Source organism: Chelon labrosus (assembly GCF_963514085.1).
Source record: "Chelon labrosus genome assembly, chromosome: 3".
Taxonomy (NCBI): domain Eukaryota; kingdom Metazoa; phylum Chordata; class Actinopteri; order Mugiliformes; family Mugilidae; genus Chelon; species Chelon labrosus.
In genome coordinates, this window is record NC_140339.1 from 2,821,680 (window position 1) to 2,838,885 (window position 17,206).

Genomic DNA, 17,206 nt, shown 5'->3' on the forward strand with positions numbered 1-17,206 from the left:
CAGGGGGAGCTCTACTTGCTTTAGCTTTACTTTTGAGGAACCATTCCACTGTCCGTCTTTACACCGTCTATGATTTTTGCCTCCTTCCACGCTGCAGATTATATTGATATCATTATCTTTTGTTATTTTTAAATTGTGCAAAATGAATAAATACAAATAATACCTCAAGTAGCACTACCACTACTAACCACTAGATGGCTGCCATTTATCGTTTTCGCAAAAATAAAGCGATTGGATCCTAATTGGATTGAATGTGGCATTACTAGCTATACGACGTCTACGCTGAATACAGTGTCCAAGCATATTCTGCAAAATGTTAACCTGGGCAAGTTTTAGAAATTCTGCAAATTACAGAGGTTGTTCTGTTTCAGTTGCAGCAATGTGTTAGCCACAGATATATTATTATGTGTTTTAAGCAAACATCACATACATCTGTTTGACTGTAGCGACTTGTTTATCACTTTTCCAATTTCCTCCTTTTACATATTTAAGCTTTTTAAAGTTATTTCTCTACATGTTGAGAACGCCTCGGGGTGCATTTAGTGCTGCTTTCACTTTATTAAACATCATCCTGCATCATATGCTCTCTCTCTTTCTCTCTTCTCTGACCTACTTTCCCTTTGACAGATCTTCTTTGCATTTGGTTGCTTTTGAAGCTGTAAATTGTCTGGTTAAAAAGGTAACTGAAATAATTTGTTTTGCTTTTTTACTAAACTGTGGTGTTAATGTGACATAGGAGGCAGTACTGTAGATGGTAGACGTGCAGATGTTACAGAAAAATAAAATGAAAGTGGGTGTTTACTGTCACTCATTCCACAAATCTTCCCAAAATAGACTCAAGAGGCAGGACACCGGGGGCGCAGATTGTAACGTACAGATTTTAAACCTGGCAACGTTTGAGTGACGCTTTTTCTGCTCATTTGGTTCGAGATATGCGAGAAAATGGATTGTTAAAAACTTTTGTGCTCCAGTGAACAAACTGTATGACAGGTAAAGAGACTGGAAAAATCAAAAGTCAGCTTTCAATAAGACATCGCTGTGGACAAAGAGGCTTGAAAATTGAAAGGCAACTTTTTTCTACCTCTGCTGCTGTCCGCCTGTTGATGGGTCCATTCATCAATCAGTTATCTGCCTTGACAAAGACGTCGGAGAAAACTTTTATTTTTTGACATTGAAACGACGGTCGTTCTGTGCTCGACATGCAAGAACATTTAGCGTGCAGGAACTTTAAAATGTCTGCCAGTCTAGCAACATAGAAACTATAGTGATCAGAAATGACTGAGATGAAGAGGAGAGCAACTCTTGACGGATTGGTCAACTGCAACTGCACAGTATTTGTAGCTAGAGCGCCGCTTCAAAGCATTTGCAACCTTCAGAATTTTCTACATTTCTAAAGAAAAATTACTCAACACAAGTCCTGAAAGTAGACAATCAAACAAATTAAGCTGAAATGTTATACTTGTGCATTTATTTATTCAAGAAAACTTCATATCTGTGACCTCCTTGCAACTAAATGTTTCTGGTAACTGCTGATCAGTGGTCTACAGCAGCTTGGAGGAATTTTAGCCCATTCCTCAGAACAGAACCACTTCAGTTCTGAGATGTTGGTGGGTTTCCTCACATCAACTGCTTGCTTCAGGTCCTTCCACAACATTTCTATTGGATTAAGGTCAGGACTTTGACTTGGCCGCTCCTAAACATTCATCTTGTTCTTCTTTAACCGTTCTTTTGTAGAACCACTTGTGTTCTTGGTTCTCGTTGTCTTGCTGCATGACCCAGTTTCTCTTCACATTCAGCTCATGGACAGATGTCCTGACATTTTCTTTTAGAGTTCACTGGTAGAATTCAGAATTCATTGGTCCATCAATGATGACAAGCCGTCCTGGTCCAGATGCAGCAGAACAGGCCCAAACCAGGACATTAGCACCCCCATGTTTTACGTCTTATAGAGGAGCTGTCAGCTCATATCTGCCCCAGATTTAGTTTAAAGGAATATTTTATTATTTGAGTATCACATACTAGGATTGTATCTCTGAAAGGTTTCCTGCTTGCACCTTAACTGGTAGTGGATTCACAGAGTCAAAACATGACCCAGTTTTTTTTTTTAAAAAGTCCATAGAAATACCCAATTATCATCCAGCACTTTCGCTTTTATTTACAATCAAAACGATGAACTAAATGATTTGTACCTTCTGCTATCAACTTGTTTTTATGAAGCAAAATTGCAAGAGGTTTTTGCAAATCGCAGCCTATTCTCATGAGGTTTTGACATCTAGTTTATATCTATGCGTGTGAGAAACAAGTCAAGTAACAGCTCTGCAGTTTGATTTCCACCAAAACAAGCGAGCATTCAGAGCATATATAAGCACCTCATTAGAGCTTTCTGAGTCAAGGGCGCGAGCAAACGAGGCAACAGAGACTTGAGCTGGCAAGGGGAAGCAAGATGAAGAGGATGAAAAATATATAAAAGAAAAATAGGTCGATGGATGTGAAAGGAATAGAAAGATTATGAATGGGAAGGTTAGGTAATATTAAAGATAGACACGGAGGAAGACAAAGGGGATGAAACACAACAGAAGGACGAGGCAGGTTTCATGAATCTCATCATCTTCTAATCAGCATTTCCATTCTTCTGAGAGCCGTATTCTTTAACGAAGCTCCACCTCAGGACATACAAAGGCACTTAAAAGTTTTTATTCAGAACACAATTTTCTCCTTGCATTGTTTAATTTAAAGTCCACATAAAGATGCTGTGTCTCTCTGGTTTGTTGTCTAACTAAATAGCTCAAAATCGCGTCTGACATTAAATCAAAACCTTTTCGTTCGCCGACTATTTGCCAAATCTACTCTAGATTTAGAGACTCTAAGTCAGGTTCTCTGTTTCTTCGTTAACTGCATCGCCGCTTGGTTTGAGTGTATTCACTCCACAAGGTGAAAGTCTTCTTCCGCTTCTTTCTTCTGCTCCCGAAGTCTGAGCGTCACCGTTGAAGTGTTCGCCAGGGAAACTGGGACGACGACGTTCTTTGATAATCTGAGTTATATGAATCCCAAAGAGGGTTAGCGTCTTATTTGTCTCCGCAGTTTAGGCACGAACCGCCACCTGTCGCCGCCTAACAACCGCTCTGCGTCCTTGGGACAAAGTCAAGTGGCTGAATGTGCTTTGTGCTAAATATGCATTGGTGGGGGGGTAAACAATCTCCTCCTATTCATTCTCTGCAATGAATAATAAGTGACTGTGGAGCCAGAGCATGTGCCACGTCTCCGTTTGGGAAGCAGTAGAAATATATGTAGAAGGAAGAAGAACGAAAATGAAGACGAGCAGAAGAAGCCCAAAGGATCAAAGGAAGTAAAAAAGGAAAAATAATACGAACTTCCCTTGTTTTCCTTTCTTGTTCCTTCCAAGACTGAAAAAACGACTGAATTCCTAACTTCTATCATCTCTGGGCTGTTGAACGAGTCACTCTTTCATTCAGTCATACTCTAAAACTTTAACACAATGCAACCATTTTTTTCTCCAAGTCCTCCAAAGAAACAAATACAAAACTCAAACAGCAGGAGCCTTGATGAGACTTAAAAGAGCAACTCTCCTCTGCTTGTTTTAACAGCACATGGAAGCTACTACAATGATTATACACTGATACCATTAGCATGAAGAGAATGATTGAAAAATCTAGTGAAGAACCTTGGTTTGGAGAGTTCCTTGTGTTCCCTTCTTCTTCTTCTTCTTCTTCTTCTGTTATGCCAGTTGGCAAACAGCTTATGGTGCATTACCACCACCTTCTGAACTGGAGTGTGGATCGGAATATTTTTAAATTCTATTGATGTTACTTAGACATGTAGCACCCACCTAGACCAGACCAGGCACCCCCACCCCATAGCAATGACACTCCTTGATGGCAGCAGCCATCCCCAGCAGGATGCAGCCTGACACAGACACACACACAAAAACACTTTAGGAACAACTAAAAAAAAAAAACATGAAGAACAGCACAAGGTGTTGACCTGGCCTCCAAATTCACTAGATCCCAAACTGATCAAGTATCTGATGAGTCACCACAAGGGAGACCTGCACAATATCCAGTTGCTCCATTGTGCGTCCTCGTTCCTTGTGTTTCTTTTGTGGTCATTTTTTGGGTTACTTCTGCTTTTTTCTGTTGTTGATTTGACGCCCTTTGTTGTGTTTTCAGTAATATTTGTTGAAGGTCTTTTTGTTTCCTGTTCCTGCGTCCTCCTCTTCTCTTTGCTTCACGTGTCAACGTAGCTTTTCACAAGTTTGTATTGAAACTGGGGGACAATTTACAGTCTCTTCACATCACGTTTAATTTTCTGCAATTATTGATCCAAATCTGCAAAGTAACTAAAGCTGACAAAAAAGTGCAGAGGTATAAAAGGTGTAAAAGTCTGTAAATCTGAGAAAAACACAGATTTGTCTTGTCCCATGCTCCACGCTAAAGCCTTTTTAATTTAATTTCAGTTGTTTGACCATCTTACATTGAGCTAGCACCTAAAACTATGTGAACAACAATGTAAACGCAGAAATCTAACCAGCTTGCAAACTATTTACTAAATTGCGTGCTTGCATTTCGTATACGTATGTATTAAATATTATAGATTGAAATTGTATAGCTCATAGAATGAAATAAATATGTGTTCCTTCTCATCCCGTCTCATCAATGCCTCCAACTATTTGCTCTTTTGGAAAACAGTTCATTCTCAGACATGATAACATTGAAAAACACGTCTTATTTCTTCTAAGTTCAGACTTCTCTTTGTTGTTTCTCTGCATCTGATCACAGAGTTGTTTTTTTCTATGTGTTTGTATCAGCGGCACACAAACACGCCGTGATGAATGAGCTATTGTTAAAGGTACGGAAAGGAGCGGCTTCCTGAAAGGTAGAAAAACATCCACGAACCCTTGGATATGCTTCAGAACCAGATCTGCTGAGATGCACAAGCAGACGTCTTGTCATTAATACAAGAGAACAAAGTGAAAGGTGTCCCTGAGTAATTTAGTCTTTAATTGAAAAGAAATAAATAAGAAATATCCATCCTGTCATGCTTAATATTAGATTTAGATTACATGTCAGATCAAACTCCAAACAGTCTCCTTTTAAGAAAAGACCGTAGAAGATGTGATTGAAAACTCCACAAAAAGTCTTGTTCAAATTATTGTCCTGTCTCCGGCAGCCGGCACTGAGCTCCTGACAAGACACGACTGGGCCAAACTCTGAAAGAAAAGAAATAACCTAAAAGTTTTAAAAGTGTCTCGATCAGATACCGATAGAGGACGGAGATCAAAATAGCGTTATAATAGATTTATTTTTCTTTCTTTATTTCACAAATCGACTAATTAAAATTTTGAATCAGATGTAGAGGTGGTGGTGTAAACCTTTAATAACCACATGGGGTAAACATCAGGTGAGGAGAAAGAAGAAAGAAGAGGGAGGAGGGAGGAGGAGATGAAGAATGAGGAGGAGACGAGGAAGAAGGAGTACGAAGAGGAGGAGGAGGAGAAGGAGGAGGAGAAGAAGAAAAAGGGGTAGAAGGAGGAGAAGAAGAAAAAGAAGAAATAAAAAAGAAGAGTTAGAGTCTTGTCCTCTTCTTCTCCTCCTCCTTCATCCTCCTCTTCTTCTCCTTCTTCCTCTTCTCTTCCTCATTTTTCTTCACCCCGACCTTATTTTCCACCTCCCCTCCTCCTCCTTCTTTTCCTCCTCCACCTTCCCCTTTCTTCTCCTTCCTCACTTCCGTCCTTATCTTCTTCACCTGCTCCTAATTTGTCTTCATCTCCACCCCTCTTTGCCTCCTTCTATTTCTTCTTTTCCTCTTCTCCCCATCCTTCCTACTTCCTGAAAAGAGGCGTTTGAAAAGATGAATGAAGCCAGAATCCATGTGGACAGCATTGTTGAAAACGTCAAGCTTGGTCATCTTCTTCTGCTGAATCAATTCAGGGTTGAAGATAAAGTTGATGAAACCTTCTTCTTCTTCTTCTTCTGTTCTATTTCCATCAGATTTGATGCTCCACAGCAGCAGAACTCCTTAATAAAGTTCTGCAGTGACTGATGTTTTGATGTAAACTCATAAATCTGATCAGGTCATTTTATAATCTCTGATCAGGTTGAAGAAGAAAACGTAGTCAGTGTGTAACTCCCCTTTCAGCTCCAAGACTTTCATCTTTTGCTGATGGACGCCTCTGTTTTGCTGCAGCCGGTCGTTTATCTGATTCAGTGTCTGTTTCCGTCCCGGTGCAGACCTCATTATCTCTTGGCTCCTGACAGAACATGTGTTACTCTTCACGCTGGAGGTGAGCTCTCAGCACCTCTACCTGTAAAACAGATCTGCCGTCGGTCTCTCAGCTTCCTGCCGCACACATCCATGGATTCATTCGTTATCCATGTCTCTGACGAACGGCGTCTGAGTGCGACACGTTGAAAGGTTGAAAATGAATAGTTTCTGTTTGGACGGACAGTTGACGCCATAATAAACAGAGAATCACATTATTTCCTCATGAGTTTCACCGTTACTGTGTTTTTTTTTTTTCTTCATCCAAGGTTTGACTATTGTTTACGCAGAGATTATTTCTTTAATCTGATCAAAGACTCCAGCTGAGCTGTTTCCATGGAGACCAAATAAAATGATCTGATCAGATATATGTGTTCACATCGAACCATGAAACACTGGAGAACTTTATCGAGAAAGAGGTTCTGCTGCTGTGGAGCATCTATTCTACTGGAAATAGAACAGAAGAAGGAGGAGGAGGAGGAGGAGGAAGAGTATGAGGAGAATGAGGAGGAGGAGAAGAAGGAGGAGGAGAAGGAGAAAGAGAAGAATTAAGAAGAGTGGGAGGAGAAGAAGGAGGAGGAAACAAAGAGGGAGGAGGAAGGGGATGACGAGAAGGAGAAGGAGGAAGAGAAAGAAGGAGATGAAGAAGGAGGAGGGGGATGGGTGAGGAGGAGAAGGAGGAGGAGGAGACAAAAAGAGGAGGAGAAAGAGAAGAAGTAGGAAGAGTAGGAGGAGAAGAAGATGGAGCAGGAGGAGGAGGAGAAGAAGAAGGGGGAGAAGGAGAAGGAGAACAAAGAGGAGAAGGAGGAGAAGAAGAAAAAGAAGGAGGAGATGAAGAAGAAGGAGGGGTAAAAGAATGAGGAGGAGGAGAAGAAGAAGGAGGAGAAGGAGGAGGAGAAGAAGGAGGTGGAAGAAGAGTAAGAGGTGAAGAAGAAGAAGAAGAAGAAGAAGTAAGAGGAAGAGAAGAAGGAGGAGAATAATAAAAAGGAGGAGGTGAAGAAGAAGAGGAAAAGGGATGAGGAGAAAAAGAAGGAAGAGGAGGAAGAGTGGAAGGAGAAGAGAAGGGGGCATGAAGGGGGACGATAAGAAGATTGATTGATAGAATAGAAGCAGATGTCTCCTACTTCCTCCAGTTTATTGAGTTTCACATCAATGTTGCTGAACCTGAACTATTTGTACATTTGGATGTTTTTTTATATTCTTAATAAACTATTTAACTTTGACCCTGTACAGTTCCTTACTTCCTGGCAGCAGTCTCACAGGTCTCACAGGTCCAGGCCTCTGTCCTCATTCAGAATTATCCACACCTGCCAACAGAGGATTTCTGGCCTCCTCATTACGGAGCTCAGATATCTGGAAGGAGCTCAGAGCGAAGCCACGTCTCCACTGAGGGGAGAACCAGACGACACTGAGACGGCTGCTTATCTAGTCTGACCAGGGAACGCCTCTGTTCCCCGTAAGGCCCTGCAGGATGCAGCAGGGCAGAGCAGGGACATCTGGGAGCCCAGTCTGGACTCAGATAAAAACCAGGGGTTAAGTTACAAAAATATGAATAAACATTTATGTTAATAGAGTCTGATCTATAACCTGGAGCAGGAACAGTTGCCACAAATCTTGAACTTTGACTGGAAGGAAGATGGTGCCGTTATGATCCGAGACATCTCCAGGACTGACAGCAGATCCATGTTTTCACCTCGTGGAGAAGTTATTTTCTGACAGCTAACAAGGAAAAACAACATTAACAGCTTTCAACAGATTGCCTCAGGGCAGGCCAGACTATAGGTCCAAACAGCGTTGACTGATAGGATTAATAAATTAAATAATCCATTCATTAAACATTGGGTTGTCAGAGCATCGCTTAATTAAATGTGCCGCTCTGGAGAACTTTTACTTTTAGTGATTTTATTATTTGTTAATTCTTCTTAAAAGATCACTGAAAAGAAACTAGCATCTTTATGTCTAGCATTATCATAGACAGTTGGTTACTAGCATCCTTATGGAGTTGACTAGCATTCTTAGGCTAACCATTAGCATCACTTGGCATTGGATTTAGGCCCATTCGACAAATTTCTTTGCAGTTGACAGTTCCTTGCTACCATCCTAACTAGCATCCATAGGCTAACCATTAGCATTCATACGCCATCAATTGAAGCCCCCACCACAATTAAAGCTTGTCGGTCATGTCTTCGTAGTTGACAATTAGTTGCTAGCATATTTAGGGAAGCGACTAGCGTCCACAGGCTAACTGTATCAACTCTAGGCCATCAATTTAAGCCCCCACCGCAATATAAGCTTGTTGCCCATCTCTTTGTAGTTGACAGTTATTTGCTAGTATACTTAGGGGGGGAACTAACATCCACAGGCTAACCATTAGCAATGCTGGGCCATCGATTGAAGCTCCTTCCACAAATAAAGCTTTGCCTATCTCTTTGAAGTGCACAATAGGTTCCTAACATACTTAGGGGGCCACAAGCATTCTTAGGCTAACCATTAGCATCCCTTGACCATCGATTTAAGCTCCTTCCGCAAATAAAGCTTGTCGTCCATATCTTTATAGTTGACAGGTGAATACTAGTATCCTGAGCAAGCAGCTAGCATCCTTAGGCTAACTGCTAGCATCCACAGGCCATCGATTTAAGCCTCTTGCACAAACAAAGCTTGTCATCCATCGCTTTGTTCTAACATTCTAACAACAGATTGCTTCAGGGGATTTTTGCAGCTCAAACTAGAAGAAAACTTGTGTTAGCTGACAGGATTAATAAATGAAATGATCAATTAAACCGTGGGCTTTCAGAGGCTTGCTTAATTAAATAAATGTCAGGATGATCAGCTCAGAGAACCTGCATAAAAAGAGATTTTACTTTTAATATTTCACAATAATTTAATTTAATTACTTCATTACTTTTTCTTACCTTTACTACTTGGAATTTAAATGGTGAAAGATGAATACTGTAGTTAATGTGGTATATTTTTTGGAAGGTCTTGAGTCGTGATGCTTTATATAAAAATGTGCAACCAGGTTTAACCCCAAACACGTTGCAGTCAAAGGTTTTTTTTTAACAAAATTTCTATGAATGTGTCACGTCTTTGCTGAGTGAGCTGTGAACCCACAGAGACACCAAACTTTCAAAGCAGATTGCTCAGAGCCGTCGAGCTGTAATGACTTCTGTCAGAGGAAATCACCGAAAGTAAAAAATGTCACCAGCAGCCAGGTATTCATGTGAAAGATGAAATGAAATTGAGGTTGCTGCACTAAATGCCAGTGAGGTCAAACAACGGTTGATTGGCACCTTGAAATGTGTCTTCTGCCTCCTTAAATTTTCTTTAACTGGCTTTTCTTAACAATGTGAGCTGTTCAAAATTACACAGCTCCCCCAAGGAAAAATAAATTCAGAGGTCAGGTAAAAGTCACTCCGAATTGGTTCGTTTCTTAAAAAAACAACAACTTTTCAACGCAAATTCATTTTCACGATATACATTGTGTAATTGATAATTGATTTAATAGCTAGCACTAACCATTAGCATCCACATACAAGGCACCAATATCTTTGCAGCTGACAGCTGGTTGCTAGCATCCTTAAGCTAACCATTAGCATCCATAGGACATCGATTAAAGCCCCTTACACAAATAAAGCTTGCCGCCATCTCTTTGTAGCTGACAGTTGGATGCCAGCATCTTTAAATGAGCAACTAGCATCCTTAGGTAAACGATTAGCATCCATTAGCATCTTCAGGCCCTTTCCACAGAATATAAAAACATTGCTTGTGTATGGCTGGAGCTAGCTCTTCTGCTATATGAGTGATTTTTTTTTCACTTTAGTTGGCCAAAGTTCATTCATTCATCTTCTGTGCCCGTTAAGTCCTGTTAAGGGTCACGGGGGTCTGCTTGAGCCTATCCCAGCTGTCATCGGGCGAGAGGCGGGGGTACACCCTGGACAGGTCGCCAGTCCATCGCAGGGGAAACCATTCACACTCACACGCACACCTACGGCCAATTTAGAATCACTAATTAACCTAATGAGCATGTTTTTGGACGGTGGGAGGAAGCCGGAGTACCCGGAGAGAACCCACGCAGACACAGGGAGAACATGCAAACTCCACACAGAAAGGCCAGCCGGCCCATGGATTCGAACCGGTGACCTTCTCGCTATGAGGCATCAGTGCTAACCACCTCGCCACTGTGCTGCCCGTTGGCCAAAGTTTTTATTTTTTATTTTTTTTTATCTACTACAACCAAATTTCAGTAATATTCGTGGTCTCTGGTCGACACACTGCTGCTAGTCTTTTCCTTCCCGTAACACATTAAGTTAAACATATGGTCAGAAAGAAAGACTGATGAAAGAACAGTGGAGCCCAGAGTAATGATCTCTAAATAGGGCGATAATTAGAGCTGCTGGGATCAAACCATATGGTCATGCAAACCAAACATTGTGCCGAAAGCTGCAAGAAGGGTTTTATTATTTATGGGGAATAGCTTGTCCAGCACCAAGTGGGCCAGTACCAATTAAGTATCACTTGAGCACATAATAGATTCATTAAAGCTGAAATTATGCTTCCGCGTTGACACAGCGCGTCCGTGCGTACGGACCTATTGCGTCCTTGCGGACCCCCGTGCGTCCTACGCAAGGGCCAGACGCGCACCTCCCAAAAATCAGCAACGCAGCAGCAACGCAGCAGCAACGCAGCGGCATTGGCTGTGATTGGTCCGCTAACCTCCTTTGTCGTGCCCTAATTTGCAATAGAAGTATTTCTTCCTCTGCTTGAATAATTTGGAGCTCCAACGCCAGTCTCTCTGTCTCGGTGTCCATCGTTCACTGTGACTACGGCAAAAGCCGGAAGGTAAATAACGAGGCGAGATAGTCACAAGAGTGTAGGTCGGTCGGTCACAAAAAACCATAGCGCCCTCTACCGGTGTGGCATGCATTTCGACACGTAAACCCCACGCAGAACCATCACGGTCTCACACTGCGTCCAAGCAACTGCGTGGCCATTGCGTGACCATTGCGTGACCATTGCGTGATCACTACGCGGAAGCATAATTCAACCTTAAGATGTGTTTATTGGACTGTGATTTAGAAATATTGTTTAATACTACTAGACAAAGACATGTGGGATGCAGGTTGCTTGACATCCAGCAGAGCTTAATGAGCATTTTCACATTATGATTACTTATTCCCAAATATTAGAAACTGTGTGGACTCCATATGAGGCTGAAGAATCTCCTTAAATTAATCTGTTTTAATTGAAAAGCTGTTTGTTTTGTGCTTCTGGAGTTTTGCTGATTCATTAACAAAACACGGGATCACAATGTGCTTTCTAAAACATCTACAGATTAATAAATATGAAGTTTCAGCAGGTTTCCAATAAGCCAGGGTCGGTAGGAAAGAAATAAGGTTGCGACTCTTAACGTGACAGGATTCAGCATTAAAAGTAGTGTAAATGAAGAGGCTGTGTTGGTTTGTATAAGCAAATGCTTCCCCATGGCTCTGTCAGATCCAAAAACAAAATTCATTCATTCATTCATTCATCTTCTGTACCCGCTTATTCCAGTTAAGGGTCGCGGGGAAAACAAAATTCTGAAACTTCAAAAAAGACAAGGACATAACAGGTCAAGACTAGAGATTGACAACACAGGGAACGCAGAGAAACGGTGGAAAACAGTATGATGTGACAGAGGACGAAGGGAAAGGCAGGATCATATGTACTCAAGGGCAGAGGAGAAGCAGGTGAAAACAATCAGGGCGGGGCAGATATTACACAGTTGGGAAATCACAGGACAGGAAGAAGGCAAGAGAGGAAACAAAGAAAAACTTAAAATAAAACAGGAAACACAGAACCATGACAGGCTCTATCTTTAAAAAATACAGTAATTGTCAGTAATTTAAACATCTCATTGAGGCCCCTGTCTGCAAACCTGCACTCAGATGTTAAAAATCTTGGTGTTTTCTTGGATTCCTCTTTGGATTTTAACAGGCAAGTCAATTGTGTGGTGAAAGGAAGTTTTTTATCAGCTGAGAATCATCACCTTATTGAAACCGTTTTTATCTCTGAAGGACCTGGAAACAGTTATCCATGCTCTTATAACCTCCCGGCTTGACTGCTGCTACTCCTTATACACAGGACTGACCCATTCCACCCTTTCTTGGCTGCAACTAGTGCAAAATGCAGCTGCTGTTAACCGGCACAAAGAAACATAACCACATCGCTCCTGTTTTGGCCCAACTGCATTGGCTCCCTGTGAAGTACAGAGTCAATTTTAAAATCTTACTCTTTGTTTTTGAAGCCCTAAATAGTTTTAGCTCCACAGTACATCTCTGACATGCTGATTCCATATTCCGCCCCCAGGTCATTAAGGTTGTCCTCACAACAACTCTTCTCAGTCCCTAAATCTGGTCTTAAATTGAAAAGCTCCAAAACTCTGGAATAGTCTCCCGTCCCAAATTAAGTCCTGCTCCACTATCAGCTGTTTTAAATCTCATTTAAAGTTCTACCTCTTTTTTCTTGCTCTTAGTTCGGTGTGAGGTTGCCCTATAGCTAATTCTGTCTGGTTCATTTTGAACAGATTTTCATTGTTCTCCTATTGTATTTTACCCACTCTCTTACTGTACTTTTATTTTATCATTTTGGCTTTGGTTTGGTGCTTCATTATTGTATTATACTGTGCACTACTGTTCCGCCGTATTATTGGGTTTTACTTGTATGGAGGCAGATGTTTTTATCTGCCCTGACTGGAAGGCACTTTGGGTCAGCTTCTGTAGTTTTTAAATGTGCCATATAAATGAAAGTGACTACAATGTCACTCTCGGAGCATTAGTCAGCCTCTTTATTATCAGCTCAGACAGAAGAATAGATTCACATTTGCTTCAGAAGCTTATTCATATCTAAAAACATATTAATCGTATTAGACTTTCTTGAAATTCTCTTTTTGCAGTCGAGTCAAATCTCAGATATCTGAATTAGTAGTTACAGCCCTGCTATTTCTCGTCCTTCAACTTGCTCGGTCTGCAGCCTGGACTTCACCGCGGAGTGGAACAAATTATTTTCACATTCAGTTCACATTGTACTTTCCTCTCTGTTTAAATATTTGCCTTTCCTCAGCATGTCCATTGTGCAGGATCCCCGAAGGCTTTCTATTCACACACAAAATAGCAATTAATATTCTCTTTGCCCCCAGAGCTCCTATGGTCGATGCGTTCATTGGGCATTTTTCTTTTTTTTTTAGTTCATAGCATCAAGCCAGTCTCGCGGGGAGACATTTCCCTTTGATTGTTGTATTTTTTCATTTGTGGCTCGTGGTACGGAGCGAGCTGGCCTTTGTGAGGCTCTGTGGACTCGATGAAACATGGCATTGTACGTTTTGATGCATGTACACCCAAACTGTCTGGATGTCACCAGCAGCATTTTTCTATGCATGCAGCAAACAAGCTCGGTGACTGGATCATTGCTGAAAAGAACACATGTGCTGCAGTTTGACTGGACAATGTCATCCAGGATTGTGACAAAAATGGATGACTTTTATCAGAAAGCAAATCATTCTTTCCACGGTGACCTGATGGACATCTCAGATGGACAAAAAGATGCAACACTGGCTATATCAACCATTCAGAACATCTAAGAATCCAGGAAACAGGTCCCATTTTGAGGCAAAACTACACTTTCTGAATACTTTAATGTGAAATAGCAACAGACGCAACAGTAGCAAACAGCTCGCTTGTAAACAAAGTTAACTCCACGCCTCTCAGATGACGTGTATGACCACTGTTACTCTTCTGTCCATCACCACATAAAGCCCCAACCAAATTATCTAATTGATCCGGCAGATCTTTGCAGGAGCAGAATCATTTCCCAACAGAGAGACTCCAGATCAACTTTCCACCTGAAATAATTTGCAGGCAGCGAAGTTGGTCTGGCTTCCAGGATAGCAGGTTTGGGCAACAGTTCCACTCAATAACCAGAGGTAATCAGCCATATTCCACCAATAATATGCCATCTTGTATTAGAACCATTCTCTAGCTACATTTGTAGAAAAATACTCTCACCACGTTGAGAATACCACAGCACTGTCCCAAATCCACATACTTAACACGTCAGACATTACGACCAGCTCCCGGTTGACGCACTCAGAAACTGTTTGCTTCCCCCACAAACACACACACCTGATTTCCACCACCTGTAACTTAGCTATATGCGCTTTCACACTGGTGCGCCCCCTAGGTAAAACCCCGGACCTGCGTGTAAATACATGAACACAGTGATTTAAATGAACGAGAAGAGCAAAATATATAATGGCTCCAACAGTTGTAAACAAATTAAACTCCACAGCGCTCAGATGACGTGTATGACTACTGTTTCTCCTCTGTCCACATTAAGCGCCGCCCCCAAATAATCTGATTGGTCAGTTATATCTTTGCAGGAGCGGAATCAGCTCCCAACAGAGGGTCTCCAGAGAAAACTTTACGCCAACAACATTGAGAGAAGAGGTGGAAGATCAGTTCAACTGATTTTGGTTCTTGTAGACCTCATTTGGAGGTTAGTGATTAGAAAAGTTCAGATTTTATCATCGGTTGATTAGAAATGGTGATTTCTAATAAGAGAGATACAAATGCACAACATGCAGATGGTTGCTGTATCGATTCTTTTTAATTTTTTTATAATTAAGAGAAGTAATTAAGGATTCTCCAAAAAAGAGTGAAACTTTTATTTTGACATATTTTGACCTGGGTGATCATTTGTCAGATAATTTGACAGATTTTAAAATTGAGATTTACAGAGCTTTACACAGCTGTAGCTGTTCACGTTAAATCCCTGCCTCCTTAGAAAGCCAACACTTGGAATGGTAAATGATTCTCCTTTTGGCTTACAGAAGCTCATTGACTCCCACACAATCAGTGACAGCTTAGTATGAAATGTGTTGTGGATGTGTTGCTTCGCTGGGACGCAACACGATGAATCCAGAGCCTCGTCTCCATCGTCCCTCTTGGCAGGAGGAGATTCATTGTGTTCCTCATCGCACTCTGTGAGCCTCCACAACAACAAGCTGCCAGATTTTTAAAATATCTGACAGCACAAGTTTTTTAAAATAACCTCCTGTATGGATTCAGACAACGAGAGTATGGCAGATGTTCACTGGGCACTGAGAGCCAGAGAAAATGTATTTACATAGACTTCAACTAGAAACTGTTTTATGTTGATGCAATATTGCAGCAATAGTTGCAGTACAATGAGTGCAAGTTAAATGATACTGGCAGTTTAGTACATTTTATTTGGTTATTTACTCGGGGATGATCTTGAGTAAGTGATTATTAATTGGATCCTTTGATCTTATTCCCTTAAGTCTCCATGGATTGAATTCATGCACACATGCCTAAGAAACACCACATAGCTACGACAGTTCTTTTAAAACCATCCATCCTCAACGAATGCTTCTAATATAGCACAGATTTTTTATTTTTTTGTCTCTGGTTGTTTAGTTTTAGGGACAAAAACGTCCTCATGAGAATCAGGGAATGCTTAATTGTTTCTGATTAAAAGAGAGGAAACACAGACTCTATTTACAGACTCTTCAGGGTCAAATTAAACAACTGTTGCTTTGAGACGCAGCAATCTTCTGCGTGATACAGTCCAATTTTACGCTGACATTTTCCAAAACACTTAACTGGCAGTATTAATTGACGTGCAAGCCTGGAGGCCAGGCAGTTATGATTTTGTTTTGTAACTGCTGTGCACGTTTGTTAAAGTGCACATGAGTGTTTTCAGATAGAGATAGCTTTGGGATACTAGTTTCTAGCATAAGGATGCTAGTCAATAACCTAGCGATGCTAACATCTAGCCTAATGTCGAGGGATGTACTTTAAAGTCATTGGTCTAATGGTGCTAGTTCCACCAAATGCTTGTCAATGCAACAAGGAACCGTTTAATATTGAGTGTTTGGTGATGTGAAAGTTGACATATGACACAAACATAGTTTCCCCAAACTTCAAGCTAACACAGTTTGGTTCCAAACAGTAAATTTACCAGCTTGTTGCAGCGAACAGCACAATGTTTGGTTTGCATGAGCATATGGTTTGATCCCAGCAGCTCTCATTAACCTCCCATTTAGAGACCATTAGTCTGGCCACCACTGTTCTTTCATCAGTCTTTCTTTCTGACCATATGTTGAACTTTATGTGTTATGGGAAGGAAGAGGCGAGCGGTGATGTGTTCACCAGAGACCACAAATATTATTGAAACTCAGTTAGTTGTAGCAATGAAAGGAAATAAACAACCTTTGGCTGAATAAAGAGGATGGGCACTGAACTGAATCAATCTCAATTGATGACGAAGACAATTTGACCGACTGATTCGGTTGATTGCAAGTTGACCAGAAGGAAACACCGTCCATGACTTTGGTTACATCCACCAAATTCACTGTGCTCATAGCAACCGTCAACTACAGATATGGACGGCAACCTTTATTTGTGGAAGGAGCTTCAAGTGATGCCCTAAGGATGCTAATTGCTTAATGATGCTAGCAACCAACTGTCAACTACAAAGAGACGGAAGACGGCCTTTATTTGTGGAAGGAGTTTAGCTCAACGACAGAGGGATGCTAATGGTTAGCCAGAGGATGTTAGCATCCAACTGTCAAGTACAAAGACCTTAGGAACGGGTTTCATAGGTGGACTTGGAATGCTAATGGTTAGCCTAAGGATGCTAGTTGATTGCTTAAAGATGCTAGCAACCAACTGTCAACTACAAAGAGATGGAAGTACAAAAACCTACAAAGAGATGGAAGTAGCTTAAGTCAATGGCATAGGGATGCTATTGGTTAGCCTAAGGATGCTAGTTGCTTGCCTAAGGCCTTGGCCTTCTATTCACCAACTAAATGAATCTGTCTCTTACTTCAGTATAAAGACTTTTATGGCCACTGTGCCATCACTTACATGAT